The following is a 12,395-nucleotide window of genomic DNA, read 5'->3' on the forward strand; positions in this document are numbered from 1 at the left end:
CACACAGACACGGTCCTGCACCGACTGCACGGTTTCAAATGTGCAAAGCAGGAGCTGTGGAAAGTTTCTTTCCTTTATGTCTGAGAGTGGGAGGGGACATCTTCTTTGTTATGAGAGTGTTTATAACAGGTTTGTCTTGAAAAAGTCAATCCTAAACATTTTAACACTAGATGTCTGTAGGAGATTATGAAAGCGAAAGAAATGTAGACAAACATGGAAGAGAGAGAGAGAGAGAAAGAGCATTTTTAAATGACTTTTATCATACAGGATCCCATCATATGTGATTCTATAATGCATAATACAGAGCATTCTATTTTGCATATAGAGCACTGGGTAAGAATCCACAACATTCATCAGATCGTATTATTCAAACACCACACACAGCTGAGGTCAGCTCAGTTCACCAAGGAAAAACAAGTGGCTGTGATATCATAAGAATGTAGCTTAACGTTTTTATTTCCTGTAACTCCAGTTTTGTTGGGCTGAGGTTTGTGGATTAAGGTTAGCGTTTGGATTAATAGGCTCAAGTCTGACAGAGATTAGCATGAGGGTAATTACATAGAGATGGTTACATTACAGTTGAAAATTTCAAGTATTCATAACAGAACATGGCAGTTATGCCTTCGTTCATCAAATGTGATAACACTAATCAACTTTTCAGTTAACTTGGGGGAATGATGCATCTTGCCACTGTGAGTATCGCTGAAATCAGCCTTACCTATAAAATAATAAAAAGGTTAGCGCTACTGCTGTACTGTCTAGTCACAGCATGGTAGGGTAAGAGGACTACATGATAGTGCTGCACAATACACATGCAAAAAAGAAAACTTGCTAGACGAACACAGTTTAGCCATAGCACATATTTCCACCTAAACAAATCAGGTGAAGCTGGTTTGTTTCTATTATGCGCCAATAGCAAAAACTACGGCCATGCTACAAGTACATGGCTTTTTAATTTATAAAGACAGATTAATTCAGAGTGACTACTATACCTCCAAAGAGAGCACAGAACAGCCTAGAATTGTTCACCCACTCCCCCCACCCACATTTTTTCCTGCTGGTCCTAGGGACCCACTTTTCTGACCATAAGGCCACAGCTGCCCCTAAAACTGACGTTGTCGGCAGGATTCGAACCTGCGCGGGGAGACCCCAATGGATTTCTAGTCCATCGCCTTAACCACTCGGCCACGACAACTCATAAACCTATAACAAATAATGATATAGTTTCATCCGATAGTTATGACAATGTGATGATGCACAATTCTGCATGGATTTAAGAGAGGTTTGGAAACACAGCATATATCTCTTGTCATTGTTTACCATTTCTCTCCATTTTTACCAGCTACTGTTCCCACTCCTCACATTAGAGTCAGACACAGTCACTCAGCAGGAAGTGGATCATCTGGTCCAAAGTGTTCAGTGGTGTGTTCAGTGGAGAATGGGAGAAATGTGACTCTGTCCTGGTACAAAGGGAAAAAGATACTGAACCAGACCAGCAGCCCTGATCTCAACACCATCCTCTCTCTCCCTCTGGAGATAGAAGATCAGGACAACATCATCTACAGCTGTGTAGCTGCTAACCCAGTCAGTAATCTGACAACACAACTCAACATTAAAGAGTTCTGTTCACACTTTGTGGGTAAGAACACTACAACTTTAGTACCGCTGCTGTGGCTGTGGCTGTGTCGTCCACCCCAGCTGAGCCCCGTACTGTCTTGTCATTCTTCATACTGTCTACTAGCTGTGTTTTCATGTTCACTATCACTGTGTTGTTTGTAATTTGCCCACTGGGTTGGCACCTATTTCATACCTGGCTGGCCTAGAAAGGGGTCTACTCTCTCTGTGGTCCTTCTCAAGATTTCTCCTATTTTTCCCTAGCGTTTTGGTTTATTGAGGAGTTTTTTCTTGCCCGCTATGAGGATCAAGTCAGGGGGTGCTACCCTGCTCTGTCTGTTGTAATCCTGCGGGCATGTAAAGCCCTTTGAGACTGTAAACAGTGATATTGGGCTTTAAATAAACTTAAACTTAAAGCATATTTACTGTATTTACATTGGCCAAAATACAACATTACATCATTTCACCATATTTCCTTCTTTAATTCCATCCCTCTCTCTCTCTCTCTCTCTCAGACTTCAGTGACTGTAACCCATGCTGTGACTTCACTGTGTTCGTGGTCTGTTCAGTTTTTTTTCTTCTCTGGTGGGCGGGGCCATGATTGTTTTGCTGGTCGATCACTTTACTGAACTCAGAAACTTAGTGAGAAAGAACTGTGTGACATCACATATAGAGCTTGTTGAAAAATTGTAACAGTTGTATTGTGTGATGTCCCTTCAAGATATGTTGTTGCTATGACAATATCAGAAGAGATGTGTCTTCCTGTTGGTGTTCATAAATATTCAGATTTGATTTCACTGTACTGAACAAAAAAAAAAGAAATATTTCAGTAATAATTAAAGTGAACCTTTACTCATGATGGTTGCAGTGGTGGTGACCTTGACTTTACGTCTTCTTTTCGAATTGTACTTTCACGTGTTATCCAGCAGAGGGCGCCAGTCATTGTTCCGCATGTGAGAGCAAAAATAAACTCACCTTCATCAACCACATCCAAAAACAACAACAACAACAACAAAAAAAAAAAAACAAACAAAAAAAAGGAAAAGAAAAGAAAAAAAGGGATGTTGTTGCCATCTAGTTTCCTAGTAGGTTTTTATGTACTTACCAGGAAATGATTTTGAACTTCTGATCCTAATAACTTCTTTTTATTATCATCTCATTTCTTAGTTAATACCTGGTAATTAGCAAACTGTAAAATAAAGCATTACCAGTATTTCCTATTTTCATTAATATCATATTCTGGTGTTAAACGGTGACAGACAGATCCCCATGCTGTCGTGAGGAGGTGGTTGTAACCTACTGTCATGGAAATGAACTTGTTACCAGAGGGTTCAGATCAGGTCTAGGTTCAGGTTCATTTTCAATGCAGTGTGTCTCTGGGACTAGTCTTTCTGTATTTTAAAATAATAATATTCATAATGCAGTTGTTTTCTGAGAGTTCCAAAAACACAAGATGGCATCATAAAGATACCAGCACAGACAGTGAGGCTGCAATAAATATAATATTTACTGAGAGGACGAAAAAGAGAAAGAATTAACTAAACAACAGAGATTAATTAAAATTCTCCCCCAGAAAGAAAGAAAGAAAGAAAGAAAGAAAGAAAGAAAGAAAGAAAGAAAGAGGAGGAGCAGTGATACAGACCTAATCATAATCAGTAACACTCACACTTTTCCATATATTAGTGATCATTTAAAGCACACGTCCTCCTCTTTACGCCAGTAATGTACATCGTGAACTTCAGTCATATTCAGTGAATGCAGTGCGTCAGAGTCCACACACACTGAGCACGTGTTTATAGTGGTCTTTCTGTCTCTCATTTTAACAGGAAGTGGTGGGGGCGAACGGAGGATGAAATGTCCTAAGAGTCTTTCTGTTTCAGCTGACCTTCATCTGAAAAGCACAAATGTGTATAGCCACCATGTATTAAAACAATAAATACCTTCACGAAACATCAAAACACAGAAAGGGTCGTTGCTTGTGAGCAAAGAAAATGTTCAGCTCCCTGTAAACATTCACCTCTTTCTCTCACTCTTTATCTGTGAACTAGACTTTCTGCTACTGAGAGGGTAGCAGAAAGTCTAGTGCTTGCATATCATATTCAGTACAAATGCTGTGATACGCATCACTTATATGGAGTCTACGTATGTGTCTCTACAGAAACCGGAGGGAAAATGGAGAAACCTGTGGGTGAGAAAACACGCATCTTTGTTTGAGAAACGCATCAGTACACTGGGGCTTAAATACAGTGCAAATGGTTTCTGTGAATGCAAATGAAGCCGTCACTTCATAATGTCACTTAGGATCGTAACTAGAGCACGTACGTGGTAGGTGCGACTGTGAGACTCTGAGTTGTTTATGGGGAACATGATTTCACAGACACAAAGGACCGTGGAACTAAAGACCATGTACACTGACCACATTCACATCCTTCGGTTGAGATGTACATTCATCTACAATAATTTTAGCTGGTTTAGCTAGAGCAGCGGGTTGGTGAAGGAGAAGGCTGTCATGTTGGTTCAAAATGAATTGTTATGTGATTTTACAGCTATGTGTGAATTTAAAGTAATGAGTTTGTATGTACAAGGATATAAAGATATAAACTTGCCATTCGTACGATACGTGAGGTCAAAAAAAGTTTAACAAACGTGTACTTCTCAATTAATTTCAAGGCGAGCTTCCCACAAGTAGTAACAAGTTTACCTGAAGCGAAGTTTATAACGGTGACTATCAACAAATTCCTGCACAAATCGCCGCACATAACGGCCAAACTGCTCAGCTTGGAAAGGTTTAACGCCTCTTAAGGAGTTCCAACATATTTTACAGAAACAAAAACGGTTTGCAGTTGCCTCGCGTTTCGCGAACAAATAGCGCGCTTTTTCCAACTTCCAAAGACAATTTGCAGCTAAATAAAGTAGGTTTTGTAAACAATTTCAATGTTGCATGACGCGACTTTAAGCATTATTTCCTCATAGGATCGCTAACAAATGATTTTATCACAATCTTAAAACGGTTTAAAAGGTGTGAAGAAAATGGTCACACCTACGGGAGGACGTAGGCTGTAGTAACGAGCCCTTCCTTAACTATGAAGCTGTTCAATTCTCAGACATGTGTGAAGAACAGGTTCGCTCCGATATGAATGGATACAAGCTAGAAACACATTATTTTCATTTTCTTTGTGGTACAGTTTACTATCCTTTCGCCTTTTCAGTGCTTTATACTCATAGTCTCATTTGGATAAGTATTCTCCTCTCAAAAGGTAAGTTTTTAACATGATATTACCTCAATCATTTTGTGTTATTGTGTTCAAGGAAAGTTCATTAAAAAAACCAACAACAACAATAAAAACTAACACGTTAGTATATGTAAAGTAGCCTACTCAAAAGATTCTGACCTGTCAAAAATAACTCCGCGCGTCATACTACTTTTATTCACTGATGACCTGAACAACGTACTTCTAACTGCCTACTGGGATTAGCAAAAGGGGGATGACGAAAAAAAGAAAAAATTAATTCAGTTTTTGAACGTTTCTAAGGTAGTGCTCTCTCTCTTTCTGTCTCTCTCTCTCTCTCTCTCTCTCTCTCTCTCTTTTCTCACCTGCTGCCTACTGTGACTAAATAAGATGACACTGCCGTGTCTGTTGACAACTGCAGTGTTATGTGGTGACTCTACATTCTGGGACGTTTGTGTTTACTATTCGCAGATGTGCTGGGAGTTACTGTGGATGAGGTGAAGGCAGTGAGAAGAGGAGAGAATGTGACTCTACATACTGGTTTTACTGGACTACGAAGTGATGCTCAGATACTGTGGTCATATGGATATGTGAATCAAGAGACAAAAATAGCCCAAAGTATGATTGTTAGAGGAAAGATTATAACAGAATACAATGGAGGTTTCAGAGATAGACTACAGCTGGACAGAGAGACTGGATCTCTCACCATCAGAAACATCAGCCTCACAGACTCTGGACTTTATGAAGTGCAAATCTTCAATCGAAAGTTCATAGAGAAAAGTTTCAGGTACACTGTCTATGGTGAGTTGGTTCTGCAGTTTTTTTTTTTGTTTTGTTTTTTGTTGTTTTATATATTTTACAGCACCTCCTCTCACAGGCCTGTATTTTGACATGGAATACATCAGTCAAATGTCCATTACGAATGATCTGTAAACATCGCTGGAATATTTATAAACAAACATAGACTGAAGCAGCAGCAGATCATAAATCAGGATTAATCTTGTTCAGCCCGATATCTGGTGGTTAATGGCTCCTCAGTATGAGAAAGGATGCACGTGCTATTGAGGAAAACAGAGAAATATGAAATGATGAAATGTAAAACATTTAAAGAGTTTTTACAATCTATCCTGGATCCCTTTTGTAATATTCAACAGTTCATAACGATGTGAGAACAGCCGAATTGTGGCTATGGGGCAGATATCGTATCGTTAGAACAGAAGCCAAGTGTAGACTGGTTAATCAGCTGGTGTTTTTCATCAGAAACTTGTTTCCTGACAGTCTTTAAGAGCAATTTAAGGTTACAGACTGAAGAATATGTCTCTTGTGATTGTTAATTTCTCCCCATTTACCCCCTCCCTCCACCAGCTACTGTTCCTGCTCCTCACATTAGAGTCAAACACAGTCGCTCAGCGGTGAGTGGATCATCTGGTCCAAAGTGTTCAGTTGTGTGTTCAGTGGAGAATGGGAGAGATGTGACTCTGTCCTGGTACAGAGGGAAAGAAATACTGAAGCAGACCAGCAGCCATGATCTCAACACCAACCTCTCTCTCCCTCTGGAGATAGAAGATCAGGACAACAACATGTACAGCTGTGTAGCTGCTAACCCAGTCAGTCACCAGACAAGACAATTCAAAATTAGAGAGTTCTGTTCACATTTTCCAGGTAATATCATTACTGTTCAGCTTCACTACAGTCTACACAGGCCAGAATGCAGGATTACATAAGCCTTTTCTTCGTCTTACCACATCTCCTTTTGTTCTCTGTCTTTTTTTTCTCTTGACCTCTCCCTCTGTCTGTCTTTTGTGAGAACGTGTCTTGAGAATACTACACTATGCCATCTCACTCACTCACTCACTCACTCACTCACTCACTCACTCACTCACTCACTCACTCACTCAGAAAGAAAGACAGACAGACAGGCAGACAGACAGACATACATACAGACAGAAAGAAAGAAAGAAAGAAAGAAAGAAAGAAAAAGAGAAAGAGGAAGTGTCCTAATCATAATCAGTAACACTCATCCTAGAGTACTCATCCTCCTCTTTATGCAAGTAATGTGCATAGTGAACTTCAGTCTTATTCAGTGAATGCAGTGTGTCAGAGTCCACACACGCTGATGTATGCATACACTGTATAGTGGTCTTTCTACCTCTGTCTTTCACTTTAACAGGAAGTGGTGGGGGCAAACAGAGGACATGTCTCAAGAGTTTTTCCACTTGTGTTAGTGGTAACTTTAATCTGAAAAGCACACAGTAGGAGGCATTGCTTGTAGATGATATAAAACCATAGAGTTGCAGCTCATTTTACCATTACAGAAACCGCTACACCATGGCTTACAAATACCCCCCCCCCCTCCCCAGTTTCCAGTCACATCACCTTCTGCGAAGCAAAACACTGCCTTCCTACAAATGACAAACACAAGTGTAGGAGAAATAACACGAGCTCTACAGATCTTTTCCGTCCATTTATGTAGGACGTAACTTTGAGCTGGGCTGTTTTACAGGTTTGCTAACAAATGATCTCAGTACAAACCTTAAGCGGTTTTGCAAATCGGTGAGGAAATTAGGCCACAGTTTGCAAGAGCAGGTGGTTACATCTGCAGAGGGACATATATTGCGACGTGTGCGTCATAAATTCTGAAAAGGCGAAGAAACACGAATCACGACTTTTACAAATTTAAGCAGTCACGACCCCGCGGCTCATCAGTTTGCTTTTTCTTTGTGCCGCATTGCGCCTTTTGACAGTGCTTGAATTTAAGAACAATATTTAACCCAGTGTGATTAGTTTTGAAAACGAGACAATGTTAACTTCTCCTTGGATATTTTGGTTGTCATTTGGCATCACTTGGTTATGTATCGTCTTTGCGAACGATAGGCTTCTCTGTTGTATGTGTCAGCTATTTTGTGTTACGTTTTTCGATTTTGAACGTTCAGAGGAGAGACCTGACAGTCTGTTCAAAATGAGTCAGGAAGTCGACATGCAAATGGCAGAGAACATTTATAATTAATTCAGTTTTTAGTTTTTTAATTTAGTGCTCTCTCAACTAATGTGACTACTATTAAGATACTGCTGTGCGCATGCCGGGTGACTCTGCATTCTGAGAAATTTGTATTTATGTTCACAGACGTACTGGGAGTTATTGTGGATGAGGAGAAGCCAGTGAGAGAGGGAGAGACTGTTACTCTACACACTGGTTTTACTGGACTAAAGAGTGATGATCAGATACTCTGGACGTATGGACCTGAGGATCCACAGACAAAAATAGTTCAGAGTATAGTCATCAGAGAAAAGATTATTACAAATTACAGTGATAAATTCAGAGACAGACTGCAGCTGGACAGACAGACTGGATCTCTCACCATCAGGAACATCAGCATCACAGACTCTGGAGTTTATAAAGTGACAGTCATCAGAGAGGAGATGTCATATAAGAGTTTTAATTACACAGTCTATGGTGAGTTGGTTCTGCAGTTTTCATGACTACATATTTCACACTCATTCAGGCATGTCTGCAGTTATATTTCCAAGCAGATGATTCATGAAGAGCGCCGGGATATTTTATGAACAGACACTGAATGATGGGAAAAGGACGTGCGTCTTAATGAATATATGTGGTGATAATAAAATACTGAAATCTGGAACATTTAAATGCAGTGCTTACGGTCTGTCCTAGCTTCCTCACTTAAGATTCAGTGGTTTACACAGACAAATTGTGGCACTAAGGCATATACTGTCAGAGCACATGCTAAATGCATCAGCAAAATTTCGCCTTTTTAATCAGCTGGGGGTTACCTTCCAATTCAGAAGCCTGTCTCCTTTCCAACAGTCATGTCGAGGGATTTTGGGATTAAACGTCTCAGTCTAAAGTCTAACTTCCACTGGCCGCAACATTGACAAAACTGTCATTGAGCTTCAAAGAAAAATATTAAATAAGGGTACGGTCTAATCTGATATTCATGAAAATCTGATAGCACATCATTCTGTGTTTAGTCATAGGGGTTTTTCCAACGCACAGCATGAAATTCTTATTATTGCTGTTTTCTCTCCGTTTTTAACAGCTACTGTTCCTGCTCCTCTCATTAGAGACAGTCAGAACCACTCAGCAGTAAATGGATCATCTGGTCCAAAGTGTTCAGTGGTGTGTTCAGTGGAGAATGGGAGAGATGTGACTCTGTCCTGGTACAAAGGGAAAAAGATACTGAACCAGACCAGCAGCCCTGATCTCAACACCATTCTCTCTCTCCCTCTGGAGATAGAAGATCAGGACAACAACACCTACAGCTGTGTAGCTGACAACCCAGTCAGTCACCAGACAACACAACTCAGCATTAAAGACCTCTGCCCTCACTCTGCAGGTAAGATCACTACTGTTAAGCTTCACTTGAACATTTTTAAAATATTTACGCTTGCCAGAATACAACTATACACCACCACTTCTCTCTGTCTCTCTGTCTCTCTCTCTGTCTCTATTACCTTCTCTCTCACCTTCTTCCTTACAGGTTCCAGAGACTGCGCTTCACACTGCAGTTTCTCTGTGCTTGTGGTCCGTTCAGTTTTTTCTGTTATTGTGGTTGTGGCCTTGATTCTCCTGCTGGTTGATCACTTTAGACTCGAGTCAGAGCAGAACAACTCTGTGACATCATCACAGTTGTTGAATGACGTCACACACCTGCCTATCAGCAGGTTTCCCCAAATAGGGTTAGAAAACAAAGTATAACAGTTGTATTGGTAAGATGCTATCCGTCTTACTGTCATTCTTTTTCGACTCATAGCCATCCCTTTTATGTAATTAATTTCACTGAACTGCATAAAAAGCAAATCAGTTATCAGTCTCATTGATTACTGCAGTTGTTCATTCAAGCAGTGTTCATTATTAGATGTACACACAGTATTGACATTAACAACACTGATCTTTCAACTGTATTTTGAAGGTTGAGAAAACACAAGATGACATCAGTCATTATCTTAATGATATCAAGACAGAAATCCTGGTTGTAATAAGTAGATTGTGTACTGAGAGGATGAAACAAGAACAAGCAACTGCAATGGACAACAACAGTCGATAAAGATGGAGGTTGAAGGGGGATTACGATCTGCTGGGTGGATATGTTTGTTTGTATTAAATACAACTACATCCATCCATCCATCCATTTTCTGCCGCTTATCCGGGACCGGGTCGTAGTGGCAGCAGGCTGAGGAGGGTAGCCTAGACATCCCTTTCCCCGGCTACATCCACCAGCTCCTCCTGGGGGATCCGGAGGTGTTCCCAGGCCAGCCGAGATGTATAATTCTCCCAACATGTCCTGGGTCTGCCCCGGGGTCTCCTCCCAGTTGGTCGTGCTCAGAACACCTCCACAGAGAGGCGTCCAGAGGGCATCCTGACTAGGTGCCCGAACCACCTCAACTGGCTTCTTTCAATGCGGAGGAGCAGCGGCTCTACTCCGAGCTCCTCCCGGGTGTCTGAGCTCCTCATCCTATACAACTACAATGATGTATAAATCCATATAAGGTCATACAAGTCCACTGTCCATTTGAGTTATGATCTGACCAATGGAAGTATGAATACTACAGAGTGATGTGGAAAATGTTATATTTTCAGTGAATAACTGGATGTGTTTTTTTTTCTCATAACAAGTGTTCAGTGATAGCTGTAAACACTCTCTCTGTGATCTCATCAGCTCACTGTAAAACCCCAAACATGACAAAACAGAAAGACGGGATTATTATGAGCATATGAGAGACACAGATCTCAGATTTCATGTTGCATGTGTCTGTTTTTCTGACACTGTTATCTAGATTGTCTTACATACTGATCCTCTACAGCAGTGGTTCTCAACTCCAGTCCTGAGGGCCCCCTGTCCTCCACGTCTTCGTTTGAACTCTTCATTATCACAGTTAATTAAGCCAATCAAGGGCTTGATAATTAACTGATCATTGGAATCAGGTGTGTCAGTCCTGAGTTAAAGCAAAGACGTGCAGGACAGGGGTCCCTCAGGACTGGAGTTGAGAACCGCTGCTCTATAGGGAACTGCTAAAATACAGGAGACACTCGAGTTAACGAGGGACTGAAAGTCAAGCAGGCAGTGTGGTTCCTGAATTCAATAAGCAATTCATGTCTTCTCATGTATAAAAGTGCTGAACAGGCCTTTTTCACCTATATTTGGCTTTTATTTTATCAGTTACTGACTTTGGGTTGAGAATCTTGTTCTTAATCAGCTGTCCCTCACCTTCTCTCAGTCATCATCTGGGGACAAACACAGTACCCTCCACTTGCCGGGACATTTGGTTCTTTAATTTTTCAAGAGTAAAGGACAACGTCCAGTGAACACTGAAGAGTTAATCTCAAATATATGTTAAAGCTGATGTCATCTGATCATCTGAACATCTGGTCCGTTTAATCATGTCTTTCACTGGCTGATACTACATCAGTGGCTATGCATTTGTCTATAGAAGTCTCACTGTTTTTGTACAGACTTGAGTTGAGACATGTCCCTTAATAACTCCAGCTCAACCTGCCGTAGCTACACGTGGAAGAAATGATGTCTCATTGTATGTGATTGTGGTCAGAATGCGTCAGGCCATAGTGTTTCACTCTACTGTGCGTCTGTGACATGATGTTCCACTCACAGACACACTCATCCACCACATACATATTGCAGTCATGACTGTAAAGATGACTGCAGCTTCATTTCCATTCACAAAGACCATATACATCATATTTATAATCCAATGCACTGACTTATATAAAACGTACAGTTATGAAATCTGCTGAAGCATGTATGGGCTTTTCACTGAATGATCTGTATAGGAAACAGACTTTCTAGACATAGAAACTTCACTGGCTCATAAATGCCATTACTGCTTCATTTCCATTCACAGAAACCACATATCACGAATACATTTGCTTATATTTTTCTGAAACACGTATCTCTGTCGTAATATATGAAATGAACAGTGAAGGTTTTTTTTTTAGGGTTTCATTCCATATGAGCATAATTAGTCCATGCAGTATTATACAGTATTGAGAGAAGAAATAGTTTTTTTCTTTTCTATTTGATTTTAGAAATAAAAAAGACATATCTCTATGTCAATACACAACAAACAGTAACCGAACTGAATGTGGTGTCTGCTTCCATCTAGTGGGATTATTTGTTAAGACTAAGGGGAAAATGAACTACTCATCACAATGCATGCCCGTGCTCGTCACATACACACACTGCCAAGTGAAGTGAACAAAAAGCGTAAGTTTGCAACTAATCACATCAAGCAGTGCAGCTGTGGTCTAAAGGTTAGAGCACTGGGCTATATGTTTGTTTTACTTATATGTTCCCATACATGGGTGACATAATTCATACCAACAAAGCTTTTTCACCGTTCAGTTTGAAGTGTAAGTTTGGGAGTTTCCGTTATCTATGGACACCAAGGTCAAAAGTCCTTGGCTGCACGGGGTATATCTTCAGAGGTATGACCAAGGTGTGCAAGGAATCTCATTAAACAATATACATTTCCTGGTGATGGCAGGTCAACAGAATATTATCTGTGAGCCCTAGC

The 12,395-nt window shown here is 40.5% G+C and overlaps 1 non-coding gene across 1 annotated transcript; it reads right to left on the minus strand.

The window, feature by feature from the left end:
* Positions 1-1,113: 1,113 nt before the first annotated feature.
* Positions 1,114-1,195, minus strand: trnas-aga (transfer RNA serine (anticodon AGA)). The gene has a single exon. It is a non-coding gene; the product is annotated as a tRNA-Ser (tRNA).
* Between the last annotated feature and the right edge of the window lie 11,200 nt (positions 1,196-12,395).

This window comes from Chanos chanos, chromosome 11 (assembly GCF_902362185.1).
Source record: "Chanos chanos chromosome 11, fChaCha1.1, whole genome shotgun sequence".
In the NCBI taxonomy this organism is placed as follows: Eukaryota; Metazoa; Chordata; class Actinopteri; order Gonorynchiformes; family Chanidae; genus Chanos; species Chanos chanos.